Below are 7,472 nucleotides of genomic sequence, written 5' to 3'. Positions count from 1 at the left end.
ATCATAGGGAATTACTCTACTCTGAAGAATTCAGGCTCTATTCTAAGAAGAGCTAATAGCCTGGAGAGGTTGACAAGAATGGCCCAGTACAAGGAAGGAAAGGACACAGCTCAGCATGAAAATCAGACTGCGGTGCTGGGCATGAGGGATAGAGAGCACGCTGAGCAGAGGCAGGTCAGAGCATGGAGCCGAGACAATTTAGAGGCTTAGGGTCTCAGGCAGGCGTGATCTGTGATGATGGAGTGCTGCAGGCTTTGAAAACAGAGAGACCACGGGAGACTCATCACTCAAGTGCTGTCTGCTTTCACCATGAAAAGAAGGTTGGTGTGCTTTTACTGAATATATTCAGAATATTGGGAACCCATTCCAACACAAAATCATACTGAGAGATCTCAAATAGGATAGACAGATGTGGCACAATCAGACTTTATTTTACTTTACATATTTTATGATAGGAATGTTTTGCCTCCACATATGGACATGAACTATGTGCATGTCTGGTGCCCGTGAAGATCAGAAGAGAGCCCCAGATCCCCTGGCTATGGAGTTACTGAGAGTTGTGAGCTACGCTGACATGGGGAGCTGGAAATTAAGCCCAGGCACTCTGCAAGAGCAGACAGTGCTCTTAGCCGCTGAAGAATCTCTCCAGCCCCACAATAAGGTTCATATCACAGTTTCAAGCATGTGTTTTTCTTTAATTGCATCTCGACCAATGGTTCTCAACCGGTGGGTCATGACCCCTGTTTGCCACAACCCCTTTGTGTTGAACAACCTTCTCACAGACAATCAAAAAAGATGGGTATTTATTTATATTATGATTCATAACAGTAGCAAAATTACAATTATGAAGTAGTAGTGAAAGTAATTTTATGGCTGGGCATCACCATAACCTGAGGAACTATATAAAGGATTGCATCATATGGAAGGTTGAGAACCACTGATCTAGACTTAAAGTTGGGATCCGCCTGCCTCAGTCTGCTGAGTACCAAGATTACAAATGTTCATCATTACACTGGCTCAACTATATTTCATAGAACTATTCTTATATGTGCATAGTGGTAATTAACAATAAGGAGCCATACTTTGCCTTTTTTTTTCCTGAGAAATGATTTTTTGATTCAGCATTGTGTTAGGTAAAGAACCTCAGGAAGTTGATGGAGACAGGTTCATGTGTAAGGCATTTACTGGAATACCCTTGGAACAACCGGAGAGAGCATGGAAAAGAAGCAAGATTGGGTGGAGAAACATGATCACGCCATGACAAAAAGCTCAGTCATTCCTACCAGGATTCCTGTGCTGTTCAGAATGGAGGAAGAGAGTGAGGCTTTGGTATGCCTAGGTAGACTCCCAATGGGGCAAGAAGTGTGCTAGGAGATCAACCTGAGCGGCAAGGGCTGGGTCCGGTTGGCACATGATCTATCATGGCAGCTCAATTTTTGTTATGATTTGTGGTGTTGGGCTGCAATCCAGGGTATCATGAATGTCAGGCAAACCCTCTCCTGTCATATCCTTTACACCCAGACCCTCAACTTTTCACTGTTCTTTGTTTTTCTATCGAGGATGTTCTGTGCTAGAATAATAAAAGAACGTAACATTTTACATTGTTGACTTGGAAGTTTTCAAATGGAAAAGGGGTTCACAAGAAGAGTGGACAGTTTTGAATTTCCATTTTGGATCCTGAAGTGAACATAGATCCCCTTTCTGGCAATCATATCTATTTTGTGGGAACATTGTGCTGCTTCCAATGATGAGGCTGTAAAATCCTATGCTTGTATGGAGATGGAAACCTACTATAGTCCATGAATTTGATGGACAGGCCCACAGACATGTCAAATAAAGAGTATTCATTCATGAGTAGTCTCAATGTATTTTTCTTTTATCCCCCTCTTTTTTCAAAGATGGGGTGTTTCTATGTAGCTCAGGTTGGCCTCAACTTAAAATTCTCCCGCTTCAGTGTCTTGAATAGCTGGGATAATACACATGCAACACCATACCCATATTTTTAAAAATTAAATGTATTGAATTTAGTCTCTGACAATATCCATATATCAAGTATATTCTGATTACTGCAATCCCATGCTCTTAGTCTGCCCCCACCCCTTCTCTTCCACAGTCATGGTTTTTGTTTTGTCTTGTTGTTTTCTCCCCCATTTAACTTCACTAAATTGCTCTGTGTGACCCTGCGTTTGTGAAAACATGCATACATACACACGTACACCCAGGATTGAAGTGTCACCCCACCCCACCAGCTCTAAGGGTCTCGTAACTTAGATTCTAAGGGCCATATGCCACACAGCCTCACACCGAGGTTTTAAGGGTCACACACCCACTGCAGCAGGACTCCAATGCACTGTCATCTGCTTCTTGATTTAGAAACTAAGTTGTGGGGAGCCAGTGGCAGCTTTGTCCCGGGCATTACTCATGCAGCCCTCGGTCTCCACGGCTGGCAGCTGACCATTCACAACACCGTCTCGGCGGATTCCATGTTTGGGCCTATGATGTCACTGATAGTTCCTGAAATTATTTCACTGACCGTCCAAAGGTTTCCAAGTTTGTCCCCCTAATTATCAGCGATATCTTAAATGAACATAACTGGATATTTTCTTCGGGTTGAGTCCCCAAAGTTGGGTGGAGAGATGGCTCCTCTGGTAAAGCACTCGTGGTGCCGGCACAAGGATTAGAGTTCAGATCCTCAGAGCTCACTTCTGAGCCAAGCAGGAGTGTAGGCTCCGGCTGTCCACGCAGCAGGGGGAGATGGGGGATCCCCGAAACAAGCTGGATAGCTAGATGATCCCAAATGCGGAGTTCAAGGCTCAGCGAGAGATTCTGCCTCAATCTATACAGTGGAAAATAATAGCAACATATCATGTCAACCTTGATGCTAACACACACTTTCACAACTGCCTGTGCAACTTCATACACAAGTTATTCATGTGTGAACATGCACACACATATATGCACTTTATACACACATGTACTTATGTAAAAAAAATTAGTCCCGCAAAGTGCATTTATTAGGCCAAAGAGAAGGGGTGGGTTCAAGCTCCTTCCCAGATAGGGTGTTCTCTCTTACTAGGATATGAGCGTTCAATCCATCCAGTCTTTTGGCAAATATTGACTTGATAGCTGTTCTTCATAGTGGTCATTTGCACAGTATATCTCTTTCTCCAATAGATTAGGCCTTCTAGTTTTAATTCTCACTTAATACACCAAGTCTGAAATATTTTTAGGCAATTGGCTTTTGTCTTTGGAGGTTTTACTGTCATTTTCAGTTCATAGCCATCCTTGTTAGATTTCATCAGCAAATAAGCTGCCCCGGAATTGATTGATGATAGCATTCCAGGACTAGGGCAGGGCCGTGTCCTCATCCTGGCTTCTCCTGCTTCTTGACGGTAGAGAGACAGAGGTTCTGCAGGAATAGCATGCTAGAGGCTTTGGACAGCCTACACGTTGATACTGAACAGGACTGACACATCAACCATGAGCAGGTGAGCCAGCGGTGTTGAGACAGAAGCAATGAAAGGTCCAGTCCACAGGGCCAAGGGAAAGAAGGCGGGACTAAGAGCCAAAACACAGGCAAGACCCAGGAATTTATCCAAGCGCTAAGGGAGCCTTTTCAGATATTTGATAATATTTAATTTCAAGTTTCTCTACCTACACTGCAGCTTTCAATTAAAAAAATTCAAGTATACCTATTGGAACTGTATATGAAGACATGCATAATTGATTTCTATATCACATATGAACATATGTGATTTTCTATATCACGTGATTACAAGTGATATACATATGACTATGTGTTATATATGAAATTTTATAAACAGCTCTCTCCTCATCTCATTCTTCATCCTTTAAGTGTAAGTTAAATTCTGATTGTAAAGTGGCATTTCGTGTTTCTTCTGTTCATGTATCTTTCTTGAACAATTGTACATTATTTGAAGTATCAGAATACCATAAAGCATCTTCCCATCTGGCTGTCCACTATCCCTTACTGATCTTAGCTGGGTTTGTGTTTGATTCTAGGATTGGCTAACACTTCACTGTATAAATCAGATAGAAAAAGTCCATGATTTCTTTGACAGAATTTGCTTTAGTGTTTTTGTCCATTCTTGAACTACTTTGCTAATCTCAGAACCCCCCAAATAAAGAAACTGCCAACTGTCTACGTTCACAGAGACTGCTCTATCTTCAGTATCTTAGTTTTTCTTAGTCTCAGTGTGATGGCAAGTGAGACCTTTCTACCCTTCACTGGGTCCATCTTCCTGATGAGACTGTGACTTGTTTTCCTTCTAGTGAAACCATTCGCTTCTTCCTCTCATTAATCCGAGAGCCTTTTAATTGCGAGAGTTCTTGTGGAATTTCTTGGGTAAACAATCATATCATATATGGGTGATGTTTATCAAGTTTCTGCTAGTCCAGTAATCCTTCATTTAGAAATTCATACATTGCATCAGCCAGAAAATCTGGAAGCTATTAAACCAAGCAATGAGTTATCCCAAGTAATTGTTCTTGACTACGATTTTAATTGGAATATCTTTAATTTTTATTAATAAGCGGATTCTCCTACTCACCCAATATTTGCTGAATGCCTTCAAGATGTTAGAGTCTGTGCAGTGCCAGGCATAAGAGGCAAAATGACTTAGTACCTGCCCTCTGAGAGTTCGAATTCATTGCTTTCGATTCTGAAACAAGTAGCCATACTGTGCAGCGGTCATTAGTTCATCCAGTTACTCTGATGTCCAAAGCAAGGCAAGTCCTCATGAACAGGCATCCTCCTGTAGTGAGCTGATATACTTCCTCCTTTGATTACTGAGAGCTCACTTGAATTTCCAACAATCTCACTCAGTCAGGTATGAATAATGGTAATTTTACTCTCTCACCTTCCGCTTGTCACTGCTTTCAAATATTGAAAACTTTCACGTTTTATCAGGATTTGGCAATGTCTTTCAAGTGCCACCTTTTGGAAAAGATCATGACCTTTATTTACCCCATGCTATGGCGCTTTGAGATAAAGGCAGTTGGCTGGAATAGACTGCAGTAAATGCCATGGGTCATCTTCATCCCATAAGCAGGCAACTGGCACACCCTTTGCAGTGGTTCCCTAACATGACTTTGCTAGGCAAGTCTCCGAAGCTCATACCCAGATCCTTCTACTTGCCAGGAAACCCTATCCTCAGAGGAAGATTTCCCCTGAAAAGAAGCAAGGCCATGAGTGCAGAGCATCTGGACCCTGGGTCATTTTGAAGTCTCAGATACTCACATATATACGCTTATGTTCTTGTGGTCTTTTGCCAGCAACACATCTTACCAACCTAATGCTCTTCAGATGTGTGGCTCGCAAGAGCAGAAAAGAAGGCAGCACCAGGAATGGGGCGGGGGGAGGGGGATACAACAGGAACACAGGACAGTTGTTGCATTTGATCCTGCTCTGCCAGTGTTAAAGTTACCTCCCACTACTCACTTATAACACCAGCAATCCTTCCCAGCTCCATCAAGGAGCCCTACTGTGGGGGGACAGGGGAAGCCCCAAGTGAACAAAGTCCTGAGCGAATGTGCATCGTTGATATGAATACAGAAATGTCAAGGACCCTGGCCTCAGCCCCTGCTGTTTTGCATATTGAAAGTGTATGACACAAATGTCCACTGCAGCTTCCTGCTCCCTGGATGTTTACAACATGCAGACCACTCCCTACAGAGATGGTTCCTAAGATTACCTAAACCTGGCTCCTTCATCCAGCTGTACACCACGCACCGTCTCCTTGTTTCTCTGTATGCAGTGACACCGCCTCTCTGTTCAGCTCTATATAATGAACAAACTGCACTTCTGAGTGGTGACATTTCTCCATCGGAGAGCCTAGCCCACTTGACCTCAGCGTCTATCTCTCGTCTCTCTGTGTGTGCCTGTTTCTGTCTCTCTCTGTGCGCATGCGTTTGACTTTTTCATCCTCTCTCCATCCCAATCAGGGCAAGTCCAGCTGTGCTTAGGGCCACAGCACTGTAAAAAGGGTACCTCTCACACAGTTTATAGGGAACTGGTTTGGGAACTGCTGGGCAACCTTTTATATGGGAGGTTATTGATACTAGGTCTGCTTAGAATGTGAACGCGAGTCTCTCCTTTGGATGTGTGACTTTCGTCTTAGCTGACGCAAAGTGGCCTTACTAGACTGAACCCCAAACTAAGGGAAGACACAAGGGGACAAACCCTATGCCTTGGTTTCTTTTATGCTTCAAGAACAGAATGCCTGAGTCTGGCTCATCTATAAAGAACAGAACTGTGTCCCTTGCAGTTTTGCGTGCTGAAGTCTGGTGTTAAGGGACCTGTGTCTGGCGAGAGCCCTCTTAATGCATCATCACAATGGGGGCTGTGTAGAGGGCAAGAAAACAATATAGTCTTGAAAGCCCCTTTGGATCACAGTGTTAATTCATCCTTTGGATTACAGTGTTAATGTATCCAAACTAGAGCCGTTGTACTCTGAACATATCCCACCAAAGCACCCGTTGCCGTGGGTCATGCCAGAGGAGCAGTGACTTGCAGTTGAAGTTCCAGGTGTCGGCCCAGCAGAAGGGAATCCTCTGATGGGCAATCTCCTTAGGCAAGGCTGGGACTGCAGACCCCAGAATGTCTTTTGCTTCTGCTGTGCCTTTACATGTTTGCTGCGGCTCTCTTCCTCTGGCATCTCTGGCATGTGGGTGGATATGGGGAGCTCTCCACTGCCTATAATATAGTGTGTTAATCTCTTGGAAACATCCCGTTCTACTGGGCATTTTTACCTGTGGATTCTCAAGATGCTGACCCCTCCCTAAGATGTACTGGCTAACTTGGTAATAATCATGAGAGCTTCTACAGAGTTTTGATGAATAAAAGTAAATACAATGTTATGTTTCATAGCCAAGGTCTGTGAGTCTTACCTAAGGGACAGCATGGATTGTCACTCAAGTTAATGACTAACCCTGGCTTCCACGCCGAGGAATAAGACACATTCTGATACTTGACAGGAACTGTATTCTGTGGCTAGTTCTCCCCCAAATCTTTATCCTGTGCTCCTCTGCATTGCAGTGAGAGGTGACAGATACTCACTGGAGGAGCCCGAGACACACACCACCTACATCCTATGCCAAGTGTGAGGCAAGACGGGCACTACATGGAGGAGGACTTGAAACAGCAGGGCGAGCAATTAAGAGTTTTAATCATTTCCCTTCCCCCTTTCTCTTTGATGAGGAGACATGATAGATAGCTCATCAGACAAAAGCCTGCAGGGAATTACCAAGAATATCTAAGGTTTTGGTTAGTAGAGTCTGGTTGTTGCCCATGGCCTGGTGCAAGGAGCCGAGGGTAACAGGTTACTGTGCAGCCCTGGCTGCAATACCACTTTCTTCAGTGTCTTACAAAACAGGACTTACACAAAAGAAGTGACCACATGGTGTTCGGAGCACACTCACATAGACCACACACAGCATCGTCACGCAAAAGT

Source organism: Microtus oregoni, unplaced genomic scaffold, assembly GCF_018167655.1.
Source record: "Microtus oregoni isolate MIOR12 unplaced genomic scaffold, Mior012 000000F_ref0000247, whole genome shotgun sequence".
Lineage (NCBI taxonomy): Eukaryota > Metazoa > Chordata > Mammalia > Rodentia > Cricetidae > Microtus > Microtus oregoni.
This window is presented reverse-complemented; position numbering follows the sequence as displayed.